At 38.9% G+C, this 10,000-nt stretch overlaps 9 non-coding genes across 9 annotated transcripts; all 9 read left to right on the top strand.

The window, feature by feature from the left end:
• The first annotated feature begins 562 nt into the window (after nucleotides 1-562).
• Nucleotides 563-644, top strand: trnas-uga (transfer RNA serine (anticodon UGA)). The gene has a single exon. It is a non-coding gene; the product is annotated as a tRNA-Ser (tRNA).
• A 760-nt stretch (nucleotides 645-1,404) lies between these two features.
• trnas-uga (transfer RNA serine (anticodon UGA)) lies at nucleotides 1,405-1,486 on the top strand. Its single transcript has one exon. It is a non-coding gene; the product is annotated as a tRNA-Ser (tRNA).
• A 760-nt stretch (nucleotides 1,487-2,246) lies between these two features.
• On the top strand, nucleotides 2,247-2,328 carry trnas-uga (transfer RNA serine (anticodon UGA)). The gene has a single exon. It is a non-coding gene; the product is annotated as a tRNA-Ser (tRNA).
• Nucleotides 2,329-3,648: 1,320 nt separating this feature from the next.
• On the top strand, nucleotides 3,649-3,730 carry trnas-uga (transfer RNA serine (anticodon UGA)). Its single transcript has one exon. It is a non-coding gene; the product is annotated as a tRNA-Ser (tRNA).
• Nucleotides 3,731-4,490: 760 nt separating this feature from the next.
• On the top strand, nucleotides 4,491-4,572 carry trnas-uga (transfer RNA serine (anticodon UGA)). Its single transcript has one exon. It is a non-coding gene; the product is annotated as a tRNA-Ser (tRNA).
• A 760-nt stretch (nucleotides 4,573-5,332) lies between these two features.
• trnas-uga (transfer RNA serine (anticodon UGA)) lies at nucleotides 5,333-5,414 on the top strand. The gene has a single exon. It is a non-coding gene; the product is annotated as a tRNA-Ser (tRNA).
• Nucleotides 5,415-6,174: 760 nt separating this feature from the next.
• trnas-uga (transfer RNA serine (anticodon UGA)) lies at nucleotides 6,175-6,256 on the top strand. Its single transcript has one exon. It is a non-coding gene; the product is annotated as a tRNA-Ser (tRNA).
• Nucleotides 6,257-7,857: 1,601 nt separating this feature from the next.
• trnas-aga (transfer RNA serine (anticodon AGA)) lies at nucleotides 7,858-7,939 on the top strand. The gene has a single exon. It is a non-coding gene; the product is annotated as a tRNA-Ser (tRNA).
• Nucleotides 7,940-8,699: 760 nt separating this feature from the next.
• Nucleotides 8,700-8,781, top strand: trnas-aga (transfer RNA serine (anticodon AGA)). Its single transcript has one exon. It is a non-coding gene; the product is annotated as a tRNA-Ser (tRNA).
• The last annotated feature ends 1,219 nt before the right edge of the window (nucleotides 8,782-10,000 follow it).

Raw genomic sequence — 10,000 nt, 5'->3', positions numbered from 1 at the left:
AGCGTGTTTTGATCTGTTACTGGTTCACTATGAATTAACTACAAAAAATATTCAGATAGGCACATTTAAGTATCATTTTCTTTATACATGTCTTCCATCTTTGGATGAATGCTTTTTAACGTGTTAAAGACACCATTTTCATTGGAGCTGGTCTTTAAGGCCTTAGTGCTTGACCATCGGATAAACTGAGTTTTAAATCCAAGCTCTCAACAGAATCTTTCATTTTTCATTAGGGTTATGTTTGAACATTAGAATGAAGATAAATGTTAGCCAAGTATGCTAGATTTTTACAAAATTCTTTAGATTTAAGGCAAATTTTGAGGCGTTGTGTTTGAGGAAACAATGTGTGGTTGTTGGGGAAATGAAATTGGGCATGGTGGTAAAATGGTTGTCATATTTTCCTTTTTTGAAATGATCCCTTGTTTTAATTGCCAGCAAATTTATCCCAATGATTTTTGCTAAAACAGGCATTGTATTTTTCTGTAGTCAGCTTGGAAATAAATTTCCGCCTATGACAGAATCCAATGGCAGTGAAGCAACCAAACGCAGTGTAGTTTTGTGTGTTGTTGTGGCCGAGTGGTTAAGGCGATGAACTTGAAATCCATTGGGGTCTCCCCGCGTAGGTTCAAATCCTGCTGACAACGATACAAGTCTCTTGCACTTAAACTTTACAAACATTTAACACAAATAAAGTTGTGAGCACCATGCCAGCTCGGACCAAGACTACCAAGGCGTATTGGATCTCCTTCAAGATGCGACTGGATGCATCACAATGGAACGTAGCAGGGAGCTTCTTGCCTTCTCATTGTCGTTTGTTAGTACAAGTACAGGCTTTGTCATGCAGCGTGTTTTCTTCTGTTACTGGTTCACTATGAATTAACTACAAAAAATATTCAGATAGGCACATTTAAGTATCATTTTCTTTATACATGTCTTCCATCATGGGATGAATGCTTTTTAACATGTTAAAGACACCATTTTCATTGGAGTTGGTCTTTAAGGCCTTAGTGCAAGACCATCGGATAAACTGAGTTTGAAATCCAAGCTCTCAACGGAATCTTTCATTTTTCATTAGGGTTATGTTTGAACATTAGAATGAAGATAAATGTTAGCCAAGTATGCTAGAAATTTACAAGATTCTTGAGATTTAAGGCAAATTTTGAGGCGTTGTGTTTGAGGAAACAATGTGTGGTTGTTGGGGAAATGAAATTGGGCATGGTGGTAAAATGGTTGTCATATTTTCCTTTTTTGAAATGATCCCTTGTTTTAATTGCCAGGAAATGCATCCCAGTGATATCTGCTAAGACAGGAATTGTATTTTTCTGTAGTCAGCTTGGAAAAGAATTTCCGCCTATGACAGAATCCAATGGCAGTGAAGCAACCAAACGCAGTGTATTTTTGTGTGTTGTTGTGGCCGAGTGGTTAAGGCGATGGACTTGAAATCCATTGGGGTCTCCCCGCGTAGGTTCAAATCCTGCCGACAACGATACAAGTCTCTTGCACTTAAACTTTACAAACATTTAACACATATAAAGTTGTGAGCACCATGCCAGCTCGGACCAAGACTACCAAGGCGTATTGGATCTCCTTCAAGATGCGACTGGATGCATCACAATGGAACGTAGCAGGGAGCTTCTTGCCTTCTCATTGTCGTTTGTTAGTACAAGTACAGGCTTTGTCATCTAGCGTGTTTTGATCTGTTACTGGTTCACTATGAATTAACTACAAAAAATATTCAGATAGGCACATTTAAGTATCATTTTCTTTATACATGTCTTCCATCTTTGGATGAATGCTTTTTAACGTGTTAAAGACACCATTTTCATTGGAGCTGGTCTTTAAGGCCTTAGTGCTTGACCATCGGATAAACTGAGTTTTAAATCCAAGCTCTCAACAGAATCTTTCATTTTTCATTAGGGTTATGTTTGAACATTAGAATGAAGATAAATGTTAGCCAAGTATGCTAGATTTTTACAAAATTCTTTAGATTTAAGGCAAATTTTGAGGCGTTGTGTTTGAGGAAACAATGTGTGGTTGTTGGGGAAATGAAATTGGGCATGGTGGTAAAATGGTTGTCATATTTTCCTTTTTTGAAATGATCCCTTGTTTTAATTGCCAGCAAATTTATCCCAATGATTTTTGCTAAAACAGGAATTGTATTTTTCTGTAGTCAGCTTGGAAATAAATTTCCGCCTATGACAGAATCCAATGGCAGTGAAGCAACCAAACACAGTGTAGTTTTGTGTGTTGTTGTGGCCGAGTGGTTAAGGCGATGAACTTGAAATCCATTGGGGTCTCCCCGCTTAGGTTCAAATCCTGCTGACAACGATACAAGTCTCTTGCACTTAAACTTTACAAACATTTAACACAAATAAAGTTGTGAGCACCATGCCAGCTCGGACCAAGACTACCAAGGCGTATTGGATCTCCTTCAAGATGCGACTGGATGCATCACAATGGAACGTAGCAGGGAGCTTCTTGCCTTCTCATTGTCGTTTGTTAGTACAAGTACAGGCTTTGTCATGCAGCGTGTTTTCTTCTGTTACTGGTTCACTATGAATTAACTACAAAAAATATTCAGATAGGCACATTTAAGTATCATTTTCTTTGTACATGTCTTCCATCATGGGATGAATGCTTTTTAACATGTTAAAGACACCATTTTCATTGGAGTTGGTCTTTAAGGCCTTAGTGCATGACCATCGGATAAACTGAGTTTTAAATCCAAGCTCTCAACGGAATCTTTCATTTTTCATTAGGGTTATGATTGAACATTAGAATGAAGATAAATGTTAGCCAAGTATGCTAGAATGTACAAGATTCTTGAGATTTAAGGCAAATTTTGAGGCGTTGTGTTTGAGGAAACAATGTGTGGTTGTTGGGGAAATGAAATTGGGCATGGTGGTAAAATGGTTGTCATATTTTCCTTTTTTGAAATGATCCCTTGTTTTAATTGCCAGGAAATGCATCCCAGTGATATCTGCTAAGACAGGAATTCTATTTTTCTGTAGTCAGCTTGGAAAAGAATTTCTGCCTATGACAGAATCCAATGGCAGTGAAGCAACCAAATGCTGTATAGTTTCATGTGTTGTTGTGGCCGAGTGGTTAAGGCGATGGACTAGAAAACCATTGGGGTCTCCCCGCGTAGGTTCAAATCCTGCTGACAACGATACAAGTCTCTTGCACTTAAACTTTACAAACATTTAACACAAATAAAGTTGTGAGCACCATGCCAGCTCGGACCAAGACTACCAAGGCGTATTGGATCTCCTTCAAGATGCGACTGGATGCATCACAATGGAACGTAGCAGGGAGCTTCTTGCCTTCTCATTGTCTTTTGTTAGTACAAGTACAGGCTTTGTCATGCAGCGTGTTTTCTTCTGTTACTGGTTCACTATGAATTAACTACAAAAAATATTCAGATAGGCACATTTAAGTATCATTTTCTTTATACATGTCTTCCATCATGGGATGAATGCTTTTTAACCTGTTAAAGACACCATTTTCATTGGAGTTGGTCTTTAAGGCCTTAGTGCATGACCATCGGATAAACTGAGTTTTAAATCCAAGCTTAAATCCAAGCTCTAATTTCCGCCTACGACAGAATCCATTGGCAGTGAAGCAACCAAACGCAGCGTATTTTTGTGTGTTGTTGTGGCCGAGTGGTTAAGGCGATGGACTTGAAATCCATTGGGGTCTCCCCGCGTAGGTTCAAATCCTGCCGACAACGATACAAGTCTCTTGCACTTAAACTTTACAAACATTTAACACATATAAAGTTGTGAGCACCATGTTAGCTCGGACCAAGACTACCAAGGCGTATTGGATCTCCTTCAAGATGCGACTGGATGCATCACAATGGAACGTAGCAGGGAGCTTCTTGCCTTCTCATTGTCGTTTGTTAGTACAAGTACAGGCTTTGTCATCTAGCGTGTTTTGATCTGTTACTGGTTCACTATGAATTAACTACAAAAAATATTCAGATAGGCACATTTAAGTATCATTTTCTTTATACATGTCTTCCATCTTTGGATGAATGCTTTTTAACGTGTTAAAGACACCATTTTCATTGGAGCTGGTCTTTAAGGCCTTAGTGCTTGACCATCGGATAAACTGAGTTTTAAATCCAAGCTCTCAACAGAATCTTTCATTTTTCATTAGGGTTATGTTTGAACATTAGAATGAAGATAAATGTTAGCCAAGTATGCTAGATTTTTACAAAATTCTTTAGATTTAAGGCAAATTTTGAGGCGTTGTGTTTGAGGAAACAATGTGTGGTTGTTGGGGAAATGAAATTGGGCATGGTGGTAAAATGGTTGTCATATTTTCCTTTTTTGAAATGATCCCTTGTTTTAATTGCCAGCAAATTTATCCCAATGATTTTTGCTAAAACAGGCATTGTATTTTTCTGTAGTCAGCTTGGAAATAAATTTCCGCCTATGACAGAATCCAATGGCAGTGAAGCAACCAAACGCAGTGTAGTTTTGTGTGTTGTTGTGGCCGAGTGGTTAAGGCGATGAACTTGAAATCCATTGGGGTCTCCCCGCGTAGGTTCAAATCCTGCTGACAACGATACAAGTCTCTTGCACTTAAACTTTACAAACATTTAACACAAATAAAGTTGTGAGCACCATGCCAGCTCGGACCAAGACTACCAAGGCGTATTGGATCTCCTTCAAGATGCGACTGGATGCATCACAATGGAACGTAGCAGGGAGCTTCTTGCCTTCTCATTGTCGTTTGTTAGTACAAGTACAGGCTTTGTCATGCAGCGTGTTTTCTTCTGTTACTGGTTCACTATGAATTAACTACAAAAAATATTCAGATAGGCACATTTAAGTATCATTTTCTTTATACATGTCTTCCATCATGGGATGAATGCTTTTTAACATGTTAAAGACACCATTTTCATTGGAGTTGGTCTTTAAGGCCTTAGTGCAAGACCATCGGATAAACTGAGTTTGAAATCCAAGCTCTCAACGGAATCTTTCATTTTTCATTAGGGTTATGTTTGAACATTAGAATGAAGATAAATGTTAGCCAAGTATGCTAGAAATTTACAAGATTCTTGAGATTTAAGGCAAATTTTGAGGCGTTGTGTTTGAGGAAACAATGTGTGGTTGTTGGGGAAATGAAATTGGGCATGGTGGTAAAATGGTTGTCATATTTTCCTTTTTTGAAATGATCCCTTGTTTTAATTGCCAGGAAATGCATCCCAGTGATATCTGCTAAGACAGGAATTGTATTTTTCTGTAGTCAGCTTGGAAAAGAATTTCCGCCTATGACAGAATCCAATGGCAGTGAAGCAACCAAACGCAGTGTATTTTTGTGTGTTGTTGTGGCCGAGTGGTTAAGGCGATGGACTTGAAATCCATTGGGGTCTCCCCGCGTAGGTTCAAATCCTGCCGACAACGATACAAGTCTCTTGCACTTAAACTTTACAAACATTTAACACATATAAAGTTGTGAGCACCATGCCAGCTCGGACCAAGACTACCAAGGCGTATTGGATCTCCTTCAAGATGCGACTGGATGCATCACAATGGAACGTAGCAGGGAGCTTCTTGCCTTCTCATTGTCGTTTGTTAGTACAAGTACAGGCTTTGTCATCTAGCGTGTTTTGATCTGTTACTGGTTCACTATGAATTAACTACAAAAAATATTCAGATAGGCACATTTAAGTATCATTTTCTTTATACATGTCTTCCATCTTTGGATGAATGCTTTTTAACGTGTTAAAGACACCATTTTCATTGGAGCTGGTCTTTAAGGCCTTAGTGCTTGACCATCGGATAAACTGAGTTTTAAATCCAAGCTCTCAACAGAATCTTTCATTTTTCATTAGGGTTATGTTTGAACATTAGAATGAAGATAAATGTTAGCCAAGTATGCTAGATTTTTACAAAATTATTTAGATTTAAGGCAAATTTTGAGGCGTTGTGTTTGAGGAAACAATGTGTGGTTGTTGGGGAAATGAAATTGGGCATGGTGGTAAAATGGTTGTCATATTTTCCTTTTTTGAAATGATCCCTTGTTTTAATTGCCAGCAAATTTATCCCAATGATTTTTGCTAAAACAGGAATTGTATTTTTCTGTAGTCAGCTTGGAAATAAATTTCCGACTATGACAGAATCCAATGGCAGTGAAGCAACCAAACACAGTGTAGTTTTGTGTGTTGTTGTGGCCGAGTGGTTAAGGCGATGAACTTGAAATCCATTGGGGTCTCCCCGCTTAGGTTCAAATCCTGCTGACAACGATACAAGTCTCTTGCACTTAAACTTTACAAACATTTAACACAAATAAAGTTGTGAGCACCATGCCAGCTCGGACCAAGACTACCAAGGCGTATTGGATCTCCTTCAAGATGCGACTGGATGCATCACAATGGAACGTAGCAGGGAGCTTCTTGCCTTCTCATTGTCGTTTGTTAGTACAAGTACAGGCTTTGTCATGCAGCGTGTTTTCTTCTGTTACTGGTTCACTATGAATTAACTACAAAAAATATTCAGATAGGCACATTTAAGTATCATTTTCTTTGTACATGTCTTCCATCATGGGATGAATGCTTTTTAACATGTTAAAGACACCATTTTCATTGGAGTTGGTCTTTAAGGCCTTAGTGCATGACCATCGGATAAACTGAGTTTTAAATCCAAGCTCTCAACGGAATCTTTCATTTTTCATTAGGGTTATGATTGAACATTAGAATGAAGATAAATGTTAGCCAAGTATGCTAGAATGTACAAGATTCTTGAGATTTAAGGCAAATTTTGAGGCGTTGTGTTTGAGGAAACAATGTGTGGTTGTTGGGGAAATGAAATTGGGCATGGTGGTAAAATGGTTGTCATATTTTCCTTTTTTGAAATGATCCCTTGTTTTAATTGCCAGGAAATGCATCCCAGTGATATCTGCTAAGACAGGAATTCTATTTTTCTGTAGTCAGCTTGGAAAAGAATTTCTGCCTATGACAGAATCCAATGGCAGTGAAGCAACCAAATGCTGTATAGTTTCATGTGTTGTTGTGGCCGAGTGGTTAAGGCGATGGACTAGAAAACCATTGGGGTCTCCCCGCGTAGGTTCAAATCCTGCTGACAACGATACAAGTCTCTTGCACTTAAACTTTACAAACATTTAACACAAATAAAGTTGTGAGCACCATGCCAGCTCGGACCAAGACTACCAAGGCGTATTGGATCTCCTTCAAGATGCGACTGGATGCATCACAATGGAACGTAGCAGGGAGCTTCTTGCCTTCTCATTGTCTTTTGTTAGTACAAGTACAGGCTTTGTCATGCAGCGTGTTTTCTTCTGTTACTGGTTCACTATGAATTAACTACAAAAAATATTCAGATAGGCACATTTAAGTATCATTTTCTTTATACATGTCTTCCATCATGGGATGAATGCTTTTTAACATGTTAAAGACACCATTTTCATTGGAGTTGGTCTTTAAGGCCTTAGTGCAAGACCATCGGATAAACTGAGTTTTAAATCCAAGCTCTCAACGGAATCTTTCATTTTTCATTAGGGTTATGTTTGAACATTAGAATGAAGATAAATGTTAGCCAAGTATGCTAGAAATTTACAAGATTCTTGAGATTTAAGGCAAATTTTGAGGCGTTGTGTTTGAGGAAACAATGTGTGGTTGTTGGGGAAATGAAATTGGGCATGGTGGTAAAATGGTTGTCATATTTTCCTTTTTTGAAATGATCCCTTGTTTTAATTGCCAGGAAATGCATCCCAGTGATATCTGCTAAGATAGGAATTGTATTTTTCTGTAGTCAGCTTGGAAAAGAATTTCCGCCTATGACAGAATCCAATGGCAGTGAAGCAACCAAACGCTGTATAGTTTCGTGTGTTGTTGTGGCCGAGTGGTTAAGGCGATGGACTAGAAATCCATTGGGGTCTCCCCGCGTAGGTTCAAATCCTGCCGACAACGATACAAGTCTCTTGCACTTGAACTTTACAAACATTTAACACAAATAAAGTTGTGAGCACCATGCCAGCTCGGACCAAGACTACCAAGGCGTATTGGATCTCCTTCAAGATGCGATTGGATGCATCACAATGGAACGTAGCAGGGAGCTTCTTGCCTTCTCATTGTCGTTTGAAAATAAAAGTACAGGCTTTGTCATGCAGCGTGTTTTTGTCTGTTACTGGTTCACTATGAATTAACTACAAAAAATATTCAGATAGGCACATTTAAGTATCATTTTCTTTATACATGTCTTCCATCATGGGATGAATGCTTTTTAACATGTTAAAGACACCATTTTCATTGGAGTTGGTCTTTAAGGCCTTAGTGCATGACCATCGGATAAACTGAGTTTTAAATCCAAGCTCTCAACAGAATCTTTCATTTTTCATTAGGGTTATGTTTGAACATTAGAATGAAGATAAATGTTAGCCAAGTATGCTAGATTTTTACAAAATTCTTTAGATTTAAGGCAAATTTTGAGGCGTTGTGTTTGAGGAAACAATGTGTGGTTGTTGGGGAAATGAAATTGGGCATGGTGGTAAAATGGTTGTCATATTTTCCTTTTTTGAAATGATCCCTTGTTTTAATTGCCAGGAAATGCATCCCAGTGATATCTGCTAAGACAGGAATTGTATTTTTCTGTAGTCAGCTTGGAAAAGAATTTCCGCCTATGACAGAATCCAATGGCAGTGAAGCAACCAAACGCTGTATAGTTTCGTGTGTTGTTGTGGCCGAGTGGTTAAGGCGATGGACTAGAAATCCATTGGGGTCTCCCCGCGTAGGTTCAAATCCTGCCGACAACGACACAAGTCTCTTGCACTTAAACTTTACAAACATTTAACACAAATAAAGTTGTGAGCACCATGCCAGCTCGGACCAAGACTACCAAGGCGTATTGGATCTCCTTCAAAATGCGACTGGATGCATCACAATGGAACGTCGCAGGGAGCTTCTTGCTTTCTCATTGTCGTTTGTTAGTACAAGTACAGGCTTTGTCATGCAGCGTGTTTTTGTCTGTTACTGGTTCACTATGAATTAACTACAAAAAATATTCAGATAGGCACATTTAAGTATCATTTTCTGTATACATGTCTTCCATCATGGGATGAATGCTTTTTAACCTGTTAAAGACACCATTTTTGTTCGAGTTGATCTTTAAGGCCTTAGTGCATGACCATCGGATAAACTGAGTTTTAAATCCAAGCTTAAATCCAAGCTCTAATTTCCGCCTACGACAGAATCCAATGGCAGTGAAGCAACCAAACGCTGTATAGTTTCGTGTGTTGTTGTGGCCGAGTGGTTAAGGCGATGGACTAGAAATCCATTGGGGTCTCCCCGCGTAGGTTCAAATCATGCCGACAACGATACAAGTCTCTTGCACTTGAACTTTACAAACATTTAACACAAATAAAGTTGTGAGCACCATGCCAGCTCGGACCAAGACTACCAAGGCGTATTGGATCTCCTTCAAAATGCGACTGGATGCATCACAATGGAACGTAGCAGGGAGCTTCTTGCCTTCTCATTGTCGTTTGAAAGTAAAAGTACAGGCTTTGTCATGCAGCGTGTTTTTGTCTGTTACTGGTTCACTATGAATTAACTACAAAAAATATTCAGATAGGCACATTTAAGTATCATTTTCTTTATACATGTCTTCCATCATGGGATGAATGCTTTTTAACCTGTTAAAGACACCATTTTCATTGGAGTTGGTCTTTAAGGCCTTAGTGCATGACCATCGGATAAACTGAGTTTTAAATCCAAGCTTAAATCCAAGCTCTAATTTCCGCCTACGACAGAATCCATTGGCAGTGAAGCAACCAAACGCAGTGTAGTTTTGTGTGTTGTTGTGGCCGAGTGGTTAAGGCGATGGACTAGAAAACCATTGGGGTCTCCCCGCGTAGGTTCAAATCCTGCCGACAACGATACAAGTCTCTTGCACTTAAACTTTACAAACATTTAACACATATAAAGTTGTGAGCACCATGCCAGCTCGGACCAAGACTACCAAGGCGTATTGGA

This window comes from Oryzias latipes, chromosome 3, assembly GCF_053564925.1.
Source record: "Oryzias latipes strain Hd-rR chromosome 3, Olatipes_Hd-rR_3.1".
NCBI classification, from domain to species: Eukaryota; Metazoa; Chordata; class Actinopteri; order Beloniformes; family Adrianichthyidae; genus Oryzias; species Oryzias latipes.
Note: the sequence above shows the minus strand (reverse complement) of the source record. Positions and strands in the feature narration are given on the sequence as shown.